The sequence below is a fragment of the Plutella xylostella genome, chromosome 22, assembly GCF_932276165.1.
Source record: "Plutella xylostella chromosome 22, ilPluXylo3.1, whole genome shotgun sequence".
NCBI lineage: Eukaryota > Metazoa > Arthropoda > Insecta > Lepidoptera > Plutellidae > Plutella > Plutella xylostella.
In genome coordinates, this window is record NC_064002.1 from 9685298 (window position 1) to 9699927 (window position 14630).

General features: G+C 36.3%; 1 protein-coding gene across 3 annotated transcripts in view; it reads right to left on the minus strand.

The window, feature by feature from the left end:
• The window catches only part of LOC105385723 (putative uncharacterized protein DDB_G0282133), a 113553-nt gene that overhangs the window by 57468 nt on the left and 41455 nt on the right, over positions 1-14630 (minus strand). The gene's annotated exons all lie outside the window — the stretch shown is intronic.

The following is a 14630-nucleotide window of genomic DNA, read 5'->3' on the forward strand; positions in this document are numbered from 1 at the left end:
CCCCAAGTGCCTCTAGTTGAAACTGCCATAAAACAGATTCTAAGTATTCCAGTAGAAGATAAACTTTTTATCGTTTTTGTAAAGTCTCTATCAAATTACATGCTGTTTTCGTTAAAAACATAAAACCATCGACAAAACCATAAAACTTTTTTTATTTTATAAAATCGATATTACTCCTAAATGTGCAAGTGGTACTTCTAGATTCAATTAGTGTGGCTACTGAGGTCTCCATCATAAATCAGGCTTCGGGGGTAATAAAGGAGTCTGCGCGATTGTGTCCCGCAGGCAATAACATTGATTGTGGCACTATCCCGCCATTGCCGCTTCTATCGAATGGCCGCTTCCAACGATGCATAGCTTTGTAACTATTTGAGAGACAGGGTTGTAAGTGGATGAGTATTCCTTGAAAGTGTGGGTATTTCAGACTTTACAGTAAAAAAAATAGTTTTTTTTATTACGTAGGTACATAATAATCCAATAACAAAACTTAAAATACTATGCGGTTCTTGATATCAGTGCAAAAATATTCTTCGTTTCTTTTTTACTTTCAGCTGAAACTTAAGTAAGTACCTATTTACCTATTTGGATGCAATGCACTTCCACAAAGCTCCAACGTTCGTTGACATGCAAACTTTAAAATTGAACATGAAATTCAGCAATGATTTCAGACTTCCAGACTAGCAGTTTTCCACCCAAACATCGTAAAAAAGTTTAGCACCGCTGTTCCGGGAGGGTTACTTTAGCTTTGCAAAAAACGAACGAACGAGAGCTGTCACGCTATCGGTACGTTTAAAGGAACCAGATAAGGTCGTGGTTAGCGCAGAAAAGAAGCAAAACATCGTAATTTGTAAGGTAGAGTGAACCTCCGGTTATGGCTAGGCACTACGCCGCCGTCTTGCACTAAATCAGACATTTGTTTGTTCAAACGCTAGCTACTGATGCATATTTAAGTGCGGAACTCTTAAGTGAACTTCGTAATTCGTTATGGTCTGTGGTCTGAACTTAATGTTTGCATATAAAAAAAAACAAGTGGCGATACGATAAGAAAGTCCGCCTGAACCCTGAATCTTGATCTTCATTGATAGTCACTACCCCGTATCCACTACTAAGAGCCTGGGGGGTTACTTTCTAAATCAACGAACGAACAATCGGCACGTTTAATACATAATCATCATCATCATGATCAATGAGAAAGAGTTGTGGTTAACGTAGCGTTCCGAAGCTTCAAAAAATCAAAACTGGAGCGATAATTGGACATCAGAAGGGCTAGTACGGCGCGCATTTAAGACGTGACAAGAGTTTTGCATCGCGCTCACTCACATCGCGCAGCCTCAAGAGCGAGTGCGACGGACAACTTTTGTCACGTCTTAAGAGCGCCCTGTGCTACATGGCCAGAACGATTCTCATTCGTATGATCGTCGATTGAGAGAGTGACCCCCTGAGCAGACGAGAGTAGGTAGACTATAACGACATTACCTCGGATAATCCATGCAAAGAGCAGCTTGACTGCAACCTGCATGCACTAGGAGTCTAGGACATTATGTCTGGCTGGGGCTCTGTGACTACGTCTAGCTAGTTTTAAACTGTGAGTTGAACTCTAAGGCCGTTTCAGTGAAAAGTATCTTTGCCCCATATTATACAGGATGTTGCAAAAAGGGTATACTAAGCCGAAAGAGGGTGACTCAAGGGGTCATTCTGAACAACTTTTGTTCTACGAGTTTTGAAAATTCACGAAAAAAAAAACCTTTTCCGTAGAAACTTTATTTGTCACGTGACTTTTTTACTATGGAGAATGTTTTTTTTTCGCCTTTATAAGCATGATGGGATTTTATCACTGAACTTCCTAAGGTAATTTACTACCCGGAATACTGAACAATTTGACACATCGCGAGTCTTCGAGAGCGAGTGCGGCGGGAAACTTTTGTCACGTCTTGTCGTGCGCGTCTTGCGCCCCGTGCTAGGCTAGCAGGTTTGGTATTAGGTATTCTACTTACATTTTCCGTCCTCCCGGTAACCCTTCACGATCCACTGGCAACATTGTAAGCACCCTCACTGTCAGTTACACTAGTGTGCGATTGATTACACACCCCGGAAAATATCCACTTTCGGACCCTACAGACTACGGGGGGGTCACACTATATGACCAAAAACGATCCAATACTAAAAACAAACACTCACACCTTGTACTAATATACTCCCTTGCGGAGTAAGCAGAGGTGCATTGCTGCACCCACTTTTCGCCAGTGTTATGTTAATCCCAATGTAATAGAGGGCGGGCCTATTGCCATTTTACGGGCATATCCAAGACCCGAGAACAAATATCTGTGTTTAAATAAATATCTGCCCCAGCCGGGAATCGAACCCGGCACCTTCGGCTCAGTAGTCAGGGTCACTAACCACTACGCCATCCGGTCGTCAATCGTCGAGCCATTACTGTTTTTTGTAAAGGTACCGATTGCACGACAGCTCTCGTTTATTAGTTTTTCGTCAGTATAGAGTAACCCTTCGGGCCTCTTTAAGAGTCTCCGAAGTGAAGTTACTTGTTATGATAACTGTATCGGGCGCACTGACAAAAAAAGTCTAAGAGTAAGGGTTTTTTATTATGTACTAGCTGTTCCCGCGCGCTTCGCTTCGCCTTAAAAAGTTTTCCCGTGGGAATTCCGGGATAAAAAGTAGCCTATGTTTTTTTCCAGGGTCTAGACCGTATGTGTACCAAATTTCATTCAAATCCGTTCAGTAGTTTTGGCGTGAAAGAGTAACAGACAGACAGACAGACAGACACAGTTACTTTCGCATTTATAATATTAGTTAGGATTAGTTAGGATAGGTATGTAATAAATTGAGGTTTTGTAGGTTGTATTTGTACAGTGCCAATAGTGTTTCTGTATAATTTTTTTTATATCGAACCGACAGATCATATTTTGTATCTATAACAAAAGGATATACCCCAGGCGCGGATCCAGACCTCAAAATAGGTGATGGGCAAGTCAAAAAGGTGGTTTTGCCTCGCCTTGAGGTTACTGAGAGGTAGCAGATTTTTTTGTATGTTGGTTGTTAGGGAATGCAATCTCGGACCGAGATTAACCATTCCAGCTGTCGAGTCTTTTTTCTGAATTGAGATTTCGTCGAGATCTCGATCTCGAAATCGCGATTATTCAAGATTGAACAGATACAAAAGTTCTCACCTAATTTCTGTAAATTTTAATAAACAACCATTAGGTATTTAATTTCGGCAAAAACGTTGTGATTCCGTGAATTATTAAAAACTAGGTTTGCTCGCAATTAAATAATATTTTATTTTTTTTAGCTTTGCTCGCAATTAAATTCGGGGTAAATTTGAAGTCTCTCTAGGTACTACTAAGGTTCACCCAGTCAATTTTTTGTTTCCACAACTTCATCTCCATTTTCACCCTTCATCATCACGACCCATTACGTCCCCACTGCTGGGGCACGGGTCTCCTTCCAATGAAGGAAGGGTTTAGGCCTAGTCCACCACGCTGGCCAAGTGCGGGTTGGTGGACACCATTTTCACCCTTATGGGGGTAGAATCATCAGAATCACCGAGACACGTGTACATTATTTTAATCTCTAGCCTAAATTCAAAATTTGAAGATCCTTACTTTAAAACTGAAGGTCTTTCATGCAAACTTTCATTCCATATTTAACCCCTTTAGAGGAGGTGGAGTGTCTGAAAATCCATTTTTAGTGCTCAGGTGCTCACCTACACTATCTAAAAAACCTACGTGCCAAGTTTCATGATTGTAACTTGAGCCGTATAGGCTGTGCGTTAATGCCCAATCAGTCACTTTCTTTTGTATTACATATAAAAAAATGATTTTTATTAATCAACACCTCAATATTTTGGGAAAACAGGCAAAAATTGAGTAATTCAGACTTTGGTGGCACACAACATGTATGCACTTCACGTGCACCCAGTCTGAAAATCTCGAGATCTCGAAATTTATTTATTTAATTCTTAATTGCACAAATATAAAAAATACATGTAGAAAAGGTGGGCTTAATGCTAAGAGCATTTTCTACCAGCCAACCTACAAAGTACGACTTAAAAATATACTAGTACGATTTAAGATTAATGGTCTTAAATCGCACTTTTTCTAAGTTTTTGAAAATTGATTATTTCTCAGAAGTTAATAAGATTTATGTTATTTTGTTATTAAATACTAATAGAACATTAGTGACATTATAATAACATAATATAAATAACTGTGTATCATTGTTAGTTTCCAATAAAAAAGAGGTTCTCCTTAAGTGGTACGAATTACGCAAGTTTACCCTAGTAGTAGGTAAGTATACTTAATTCAAATTTTGCCTCCACCATATCATAACTCAACGCGCAGTCGTTTAAAATTGCGGCAAAATTGGAAATCTAATAACTATGTGAAGGATCCTATACTTACCTAATTTATAAATAGTAATATGCCCCTACAACTTTAAAAAGCTGAATCCAAAGAACACAATCAACATTATTATTAATACTTACACATAACTCGTATAGTTTCATTTGATATTCACACTCACGAGCAATGAAAAAATTACACTTACAAAACGTCGACACTGAAACTCAGACTCTTGGCATGACCGAAAATTTTAACAACATCCGGAGGGCTTTCGAGGTGGAAAAAAGTATTTATCATAACCCGAAATCATCACCACCAACATAATTATAAAAATAGCCTTACGGAAGTAATAAAATAACGAAATCATTGTATCGAAATCCCGTGGTGTGATATGGCAAGTTCTTTTAGGTGATGGGCATGCCCATCTTGCCCATATGGGTGGATCCGCGCCTGAATATACCCTTATATTCCTATGGGTCAACCTCTTGCTTTATATGTCGTAAGTTAAATTCCCACTCTCAATATAAAACTAAGAATGCCGTAAACGTATTTTCAATGACCGTAAAATGTTTAGTGTAATGTATAACAAATCAATTATTTTGTGAGGCAACACATCAAGCATGAAATATTAGTAGGTGGTTCAATAATTACTCAAAAATACTTTGCATAACAAAACAAAGCCATATCTAACAATAACATAACATAGTTACGATAGTGAGTATTTCTGTTGTAATGCACATATACATATTATAATAAATAAATACAATTTTAATGAAAGTTAAAATCTTTAATTTTTTTAAATACCTTAAATATATTTTGAAATTCATAGTATTCAGGCGTTTTAGTTTCAGGGAGAGTTTTTATATAAGGGATCGGTAGAGGCGGTGTTGAGATAATTGTAAGGGCGTCTTGCAAAACAAAGTTAAATAAAATTAAATCTATAACCTCTTGCTCTGACATTATACTGTCAGAGCAAGAGACAAACTATTTAATTTTATTTAACTTTGTTGTGCAAGACGCCCTAAGTACCTATCTTTGTAATGATCATAAATGCATTGCATTAAATTAGTAAACATAATATTTAGGAATCATACTTGGAAACGCGTGTCAACTTTTGTGTTTGTCACCGACACCGACCACGACACCACGAATATAATAACATAGTGTAGTTATCCGTACCTTGGATAAAAACAAAACGAAAATCGGTTTAGCAGTTTGGGAGCTAAGCTACCACAGACAGATACACAAACACGTTAAACTGTTAACACCCTTCTTTTTCCATCGGGGGTGAAAAATGCAACGTCTTAGCGTAAACAATAAATTTCGGTTTGCTTGTACTTGGCAGCCTGACAAGTCTCAAGTCTTACAATGAGAACAGGCGGGATGTGGAAAGAATGCGTAATCGTATTTTTACGACGAAAAATATCTGCTAAAGTTGACTTCTGATGTCATAACATGAAAGAAACATGTTGTTCTCGGAAAAGTAAGTGAACAAATTGTGACAAGTTGAAATTGTTAATTTAAAACCACTATTGTTATTAAATAAATTGTAATGCAGATAGTATATATAAGACGTGTGCATTAACAAGTAAGTATACACTTTTGTACCTTATCGAAATACAATTTCATATTTACAGCCTATTAAGTAACTGAGCGATGCTGAATTTATACTTTGACCAGGTTACAATACAATATTAGAGTTAAGCACCATGTTTATAGCTAAGGCTATTACAGTGTCTATAATATGACACAATACATACAACTCTACACCTATGTAACTTCGGCACAGATAAGATCACGCTATAGCGCGAACTGTCACGTTACATGACACAAGTGACATTGACGTGTGAGACAAGTTCTAATTAGAGGATACAATGCACACCCCTAGCGCTAGGGGTGCCACTCCACTCTGATTTGTAGGGGTGAGGGATAGTGTGTGTATAATTGATTCGACGACCGAATAGTGCAGTGGTTAGTGATCCTGATGGCTATGCCGAAAGTCCCAGGTTCCCGGCCGGGGCAGATATTTGTTTAAAGGCTGATATTTACATTAAAACAAAGACAAAATTTCTACTTTCTCACGTGAAAGCTTTAAAGTGAAAAACATGCTATAATAAAATAGACGTAACTGCGTATAATCCGGCGTATAACTGTGCAGTAAGTGAAAATTATTGAAGTAGCATAAATAATTGCTATTTATTGATAAATTGTCAACGCTTTTCTGTTTATTTGCACATTCTCTGTCCGTGCGCATGCGCTAGCGATATTATAGTTCGGTATATACCCGTGTAGAGTAGAGTCCGTCAATGCTAACTTAGAACTGGGAAATGATAGGAGATTCTTGAACTGGCTGGACGCCCTCAACGAATGAAAAGGAATAAGAAGTAAGTACCATATCTGTGACAGAAATTACAAATAACATTAAATAGTAAAATTTTAGATCAACTTTACTAAAGCTTACATATTTATATATATATTTTTTCTGAAATACATTAAGTTCTGCTCTTTTTCAAATAAATTATTATTAAGCACTTGTGCATATAATGTAATACAGACTGGATTTTAAACAGAAAGAGCGAAAATCTATTCACTCTCATAAGAAATGGTTACAGTTGCCAACCTTTTAACTGAGATGTTACTGATAGACGAGTTAACAAGATAATTATCTTTAATTGAGACATAAAACAATTTAATGCTTGTAATAACGCTAATTTACAATATTTATTTTAGAACAACATCCGCAAATTAGTACTATTAATGCCACCAATTACGATAGGAAGATAGTAATATAAAATTAAATAATAATTATAACTCCTGAATAAAAAAACATTTTACTTCACCGGTCATTTATGCAATCAAATGGTTAATGGTTATAATTATAAAAAAATATGATGTTATTGGTCTAGGATCATATTTTGTAAGGAAGGATTTTGTGAAAAACAGGAAATTTTCTTCATAATTCTTCAATAATTCATAATACTATGAAAATACTATTCGCAGATTTTGTAAAGCATGAAGGCAATGCAAATGTTATAGAACAAATTATAGTTGAACGAATTTATTAATTGGTCTCGCATTATCCTTATCTGCAAGTTAATTAAAATATCGACCATTTTACGTACACACTTATGTTGTTTGCTCTTGCTGTTTAAGTTGGTACATGTTATATTTAAAAGTAGATATAGTAAGTATACCCTATGAACATTATAATAATTTTCAGGTCTTCACTTAGCGTAGTAGCTACCAGACGGCTGAACCGATTTTGGGATGTTCGAATGTCGGGGGTTATTAGAGCATTTTCACATAGTTAAAATTCATTATTGAATATTAGTATTTAGTGCAACACAGTGTGTCTAGCTGCCACCGCCGCCATAGCACCTATTTAGGGTTCGCGTTGCGTGTGAGCTAAGCGTAACTCTGGGCTGCGGGGTTCCGTAACTTATTGTCCGGGGAAACTTTAAAAGACTAATCGTTTCCGCGCGCTAAACGGGTGCATAAGTTTATGTTCGGCATAAATAAATCCATGCATTTTGTTCTTCAGGTAAGTACCTACTTAAAATGGTTAATTTAAAAGTACATTCATATCTATCCGCTTCCTAAAACACTCATTTCTGCAAATAAAACATATTGCTTTTCCCCCCTTGACTTTTGATGACGAGTTCTCTGTTTCTACTTTTCGTGGCTCATTGTAGTATTCATTTTTAACCAACCAGTCTTTATACAATATATTTTTAACGTAAGTACACAGTTACATGAACATATAAGTTTCATTAGGTATAGGTACGTGTTAAATATTTTCCTAAAGAAACCCTCTAGCGATGATAGCATCATACATTAGGTGCTGTCTACACAGTTTAATTTCCAACGTACGTAGCTCCAGACGGGCAATGTACGTTTAATTAACTGGTCAACACTTCATTAACAACGAACAAAAAACCTTAATCTTATGTGCATCTTGTCTTTAGTGTTGCCAACGGTAGGTAGTGGACGTGTAGTTTATTATGAGTCTCGTTGAGAATTATATAATTTTACAACAAAGAACAAGCATATTCATTTTGTTTCCACAATGCGCCATTCATATTTTTGGAAATACTATTCTCGTTTTCTCATGTCTGACCATGAAATTTTAATAAAAACATCATAAGCACTTCCAGGGTTTCAGCTTACTATACTTACGTACCTAAGTCAGGAAAAAAAATATGGTTATACCATTTTCCCGTTAAATAATAACAAACATCTTCCATCTATCGACCAAAACATTCTTCAGTGGGCAACACCCAGCATAAAAGCCAAGTCTAGCCGCCTAGCGCTTTAGGGCGGGCCTGGGCGGGCGGGACAATATATTGCCTTAATACAAGCGCTTATTACAACATTACTTCTAAGTTATTATTATTGGTCTCAGTGGTATTTAATTTAGCAAACGACTTATAAAACTAACTATTTTCATTTCAGTTGGTCACGTTTAGATACAGACTGATGATGTTCAAATGTTTAGAATTATCGGAATATTTTTTATAAAAGCTCTTATAGTTTTTTAAAGTTGATGTAGAGCTTTAGAATATTCATTTTGTTTTATGACTGTGGTAGTAAATACCGCTTGCGTCTGAAAAGGCGCACTGAAGTTAACAAATCAATCTCAATTACAAAGTTATTATCGATAACGCTCTCATATAAAACTACAGGCACTCATCCAGATCGGGAAATGTTTTTATGACCTAAAATTTACTGACGCGTGAAGCGATATGGCATACAATGGCAAATTACTATATCACCGATAGGAACGTATAACTATGGGAAAACTGATAGGTTCACCAGGAATTTTCGCTTCTTTAACCGAAAAGGCAATGCAAGAAAAATAGCTTAGTAATATTTATTGTGTTGAAGATTACCTTTATAAAGAAATGTTACACAAATGTTATATATACCATGTGTACCACCTTTGATTGCTGTCACCACTTTATTACATACCTGTAACAACAACAAAAAACACATTAGATAACATAATAAAGACAGGTGGGTAAATACTTATTTTATCAAATGTTTTGCTATGAAATCTCTTGTGACTCCCTGAATAGATTTTGCGGTCCTTGGCACAGGCCTATGTCCAGCAGTGGACGATAAAGGACTGATGGTGGAACAAATTAAATTCTTACGTCAACGTTGATATTTCAATTAGCCGCCGTGGTTTCTTATCAGCCAGACCATTATAATGATATTATGAATATTAATAGCCATCAAATTAGAGCTAGCCTCTGGGCAAAACCAAACACAAATCTACTATTAGACCAAAGTAGGACACAAACAAGTGACTACCACCATACCCATCCACTTGTTACACACATCACAACCATTTGCACTAAAGTAAACGGTTCAACAGTACTTCCGTCATAACATAACATGACCCATCAGTTATCTAATAGCCATCTTCACGGAGATAGATGGTTTGCGTGTAAAATAGTGTTACGCTGATGCCCGGAGGCTGATGAAGTTAAAGGTTACCGTTGAAAGTGCACTATGAGCTTCGCAGGGAGAGGTCCGGCAGACATGAAGAAACAGTTGTACCTAACTGATTGACAGAAAGAACTGCTGATAGACAAGTTAAACTTATAACACCCCAACCCCAAGTAAAACTTCAAGATAGGTAGATCATGAAATTGAGACTTTTGAAGAATTAACCCATTTATTAGCAACTTTGACGCGAATAAGTACGTTCCGTATCTACCTTACCGCTGGCATTGTATAGTTTGATACTGTGCTACTCATACATTTGCATACAAAACGAATACAATGCAGATACACACCAATTTATAGTTAAAGCAGCCTGTATATACCGGCTATAACGAATCTAAAGTTAAGTAAAACTGTTGATTACAACCTTTTTTCAATTGAATACATTTAAAACGATAGATAGACCTTTTAGTTGTTAGGTATGGTGATTAAAATAAATGCTTTTTGCTTTTTCCCGCGTGTTAATTTTATCATGACGACCGAATGGCGTAGTGGTTAGTGACCGATGGTACTGAGCCGATGGTCCCGGGTTTGATTCCCGGTCGGGGCAGATATTTGTTTAAACACAGATATTTGTTCTCGGGTCTTGGATGTGCCCGTAAAATGGCAATAGGCCCGCCCCCTATTACATTGGGACTAACATAACACTCTGGCGAAAAGTGGGTGCAGCAATGCACCTCTGCCTACCCCGCAAGGGAGTACATTCGTACAAGGCGTGAGTGCGTGTTTTTTTTTTTTTTTTAATTTTATCAGCTTATGAGGTGCTAACACACACAGCTGTCTGCGCATCGTTGATATAATGGGCAACATCAAAAACTTCAAAACGTTTTTCGCCACACTACCTGCTAATATGGACATTGCTCCGAAACCATAACAAAGTACCTACCATCGTTAGGTTTTTTAGTAACAAAATTTTAATGAACCTTATAAAGAATGACTCTTGTTATAAATTACGTTCTTCATAGGACATTACGTTACTGAATTTAAAACGGCGATTAGCATTTCAAAACGGTTGATAACCGCGACCACAGAGTATATAAACTCATTTTAAACATCGCGTGTTGATATTGAATCATTACTTTATACAAAAGTACCAAGTACGAACAGGTAGCAGTTATGTAGGTGCTAGATATAGAGGATTGGATGGCAAGGGAGGCTTATTGTATTGCGATTAAACCAAGTTGATGTGAGGTTAGCAGAGCAGTGCGATTATAATTATAATAATATATTATAATCCTTATAAACCAGTAGGTATGTAAAATATATAGTTTTATTATTTACTTTTTTATATGTACTTAGCTATATTTTGCTTATCGACTGTTTGAGATTCCCATCCACGACAGTCAAAATTGCCAAACTGTAAAACGCTTGAATCATAACATGTAAAAAATAAAATGTTTGACCGAGTAGGAATACTTACAAGTAGGTATATTTGCAAAAAGATAAAAGAACTTCAGTTTCTGACTCAGATCGCGTGCACAAAATCGCGAATAATATGAATTCGCTGATTGAGTGTTTTTTTTAGTATAAAACCGTCTGGTTTGGTAACTTTTGGATACATATTTTATTTATTTACAGAGGTTAGTCTAAGGTGATTTATGGGCAAAAAACTGGTTTAAATAAAAACATTAGGTTTACTACCTGAACGAGACCGCGTCAATATACTGGCTATTTTATTAACTCTATCTAAAGTAGATAAGTGTATGTATAAAACATATCAAACGTTAACAATAAATAAAATACTACGACACTACATAAAGAACAGAAACAGAACAAAAAAATATACATTCTGACAATTCCCCGTACTGGATTTCACTTACCACCCACTCGGCGATAAAATAAAACTCAACCAAATCGACTTCTCATCTCAAAATAAAGAAAGAAGCACATTACGAGAATCCCAGGCTCGAATTAAAGAAAGCTCCGGTTGTTAACCCCACAAATTGCACAAAACATCAGATACTTAGGCAATAATGTCACAGTTCAGTCTGATAATTCTAGACAATTACCGTGCATGATCTCCTAGGTCACTATTCACTTTACAGGCCCCCAGTGCTACTGGAAGCTAGGCCAATATAACCTTTATTAAAACTATTATAAGGGTAACTAAGTGTGTGATACCGGGGACACGGATACAGTGAACAGGCAGTGCCTACAACAGCCGTATGCCACATCGTGACTGGAACTTAGCTTTCTAAGGCGAGAGTAAGGTTTTACATACAAAGGAAAATAGCGTTTCCTCCTTCCAGTTTTACACGTAACTTGTAGACATATGTTTAAACTTAGATTTAATAAAATACTGTCTTATTGGTAACATTTATTTCGCCTATAAGAGCAGGAAGATACCAAAATACTGATTTGAGCAAAGATAATTTGAATAACTTTGAAATGTATTTTTTTAAGTTACTTTAACTTTAACGATGCTTTAAGCAACAATTCTAGAGAAACATTACAAAAGCTAAAAAAACACTTAATGTCCGTTTGCAAAACTACGTAGTAAGTCTAATCGCAAACATCTTCATACTACCAACAGTTAGCCGCCAGGATTCCTAAGAACCGCTTCTGTATTGTCTCCAAAACGGCTGTTTTTCTCACAAAAACCAGAAAATAGGTAGTTTTATTAAGTAGATATTCTCAAGCGGCTATTACGGAATGTACCGCAACAGTTCTTGAGATTAAGATCTGCTGAATCTGTTCAGAAGTGACGGCGAAACGGGTGTCCTTGACGGGCAGGGCTGCCACAAGCAAAATATTTTATAAAAACATTCTTAACCATCATCCGTTTATGAATTGATAAATACCTTCTAATGAAAGCCAACACACTCTGCCCTCTGGATGTGTTTCAGGGTGCAGTGGCGTAAAGGAAACAACTGATTATCAAAAATAACAACAACCTGAATTCTGGACATTTACCTATCCATATTTGTAATTTAATGAAGTCAAAAACATTTTAACTCAGTACTGGCGTTTTGTTGCTCAGACGGCTAGAAAAAGCAGCAGAATTAGTTTTAATACCTGCATGCTAGACGTAGGGCTCTCCCAAAGCATGCCAATGACATGCGATGCGATCTATAGCTTTCCGTATTCCATATACCTACCTATATGCCGAAATCGGCAACCCTAAACTTGTATGGAGCGTGCGAAATAAGCCCACGCGTGGAACATGTACAGTCGCCGACACGGTCAGTGACCGCTCACAGAGTAGCACTCTTCATCTGAATCTGTGGCCGTTGTGCATGAAGGTATGTAAACAAGGAATATATTCAAAATTTATATTTATAATATTTGGCTAAATTAGTGGTGTATTTTGAACAACACGCTAAACGAAAGAGTTTATAAATTAGGTTTCGTAATTTCTTGTTTTGCTCATAATTATAGGTAATACAAGATCTTATGGCGATTGCATTAATAAGAACAAATAGAAAAAAAATATACCCAGCTACTTAGGTAAATATTAAAAATCATCTTCTCATAAAAATATAAACGAAATCAATTAATAATATTATAATCATTAGAAAGAGCGGAAAACACCAATTCACCGTATGTCTTAATAACATAAGTAACTTCCTCTAGAAATTGTGGTCAGCGAACGAAAATTTCGAAACACATGAAATGTACGATACCTCCATTGAATATGTACAGAACCTACTGTATACCCACCGTGACAAATCTTGGTTAAATAGCTTCCTCTCAGTTATATATTACAAAAACACATCGAAAAACAATTAATATTTCACTTTGAGATAGCCGATTTGAGCTGACTTAACTTGTATTATTAAGAAACACTTAAATATAGTAATTAATTATTAACATTATACTTATTTTTAATTGATTGCAGGCCTTATAATAATATTACGAGGCTTTAACCCACTTTCTCCTACTGTGTCTTAAACGACACACCAACAAAATAAAAAAATAAAAAATTGCGGGTAGTTTTATTTATTTTTGCTCCGACTGAAGTTGGCGCTTGATAAACAGTTTATTAAATGGGCGTTAGTGATTTTGAGCTAGACTTATTAATTATTGTGGAAAATAACTTGTGAATATTCAGGATATTTCAATGGCTACTTCAAGGTAAGTGTATATATATTTTTATGAAGCATAAAATAAATATATTTATTCATAATTAATATTTGATCCCATACACATTGTAAAACAATTGAAATAATTTTAGGTTATTTTATATGTATTTTTTTCAAATCATTTTCATGTTCCGTAAAAGATACAGTAGGAAAATGAACTGCTATTATTGATGTCAATTGTTTTCATTACAGGAAGTTTGGAAAGAAACTTTCTCTAAATGAGATTATTGAGGAATTGGCGCAAAATGACGATGATGATATCCCAGATTCTATAACAATAATGCCACCGGAAAATTGTAATGCTGAGGTAACCGATGAAGATTCTGGAGATGAAGACTTGGTGTTACTCCAAAACTTGCCCGGATCTCAACTAAGGGCAGCTGCTCAGGTTCAGTATGATAACAGCTGTGATGGTTGGGAGAGTGAAGATGATCTATCCTTAGCCGAAGTAAACAAAAGGCGGCGTCTAAATTTTGAAAATGAATGTGCTTCTACTTCACAAGCCTCGCTTCAAGGACAAATAGATGACCCAGTTTCAACTGCTGAACCTAGTACTTCAGCAAATGCTCCAACTGCGATCAACTTCAAAAATACTAAATATACTTGGAGTTCACGAGATATTCAGCCTACGCACAGTGATTGGCATAACCCACAGCATCCTGACCAGTGTGGTGATAAACAT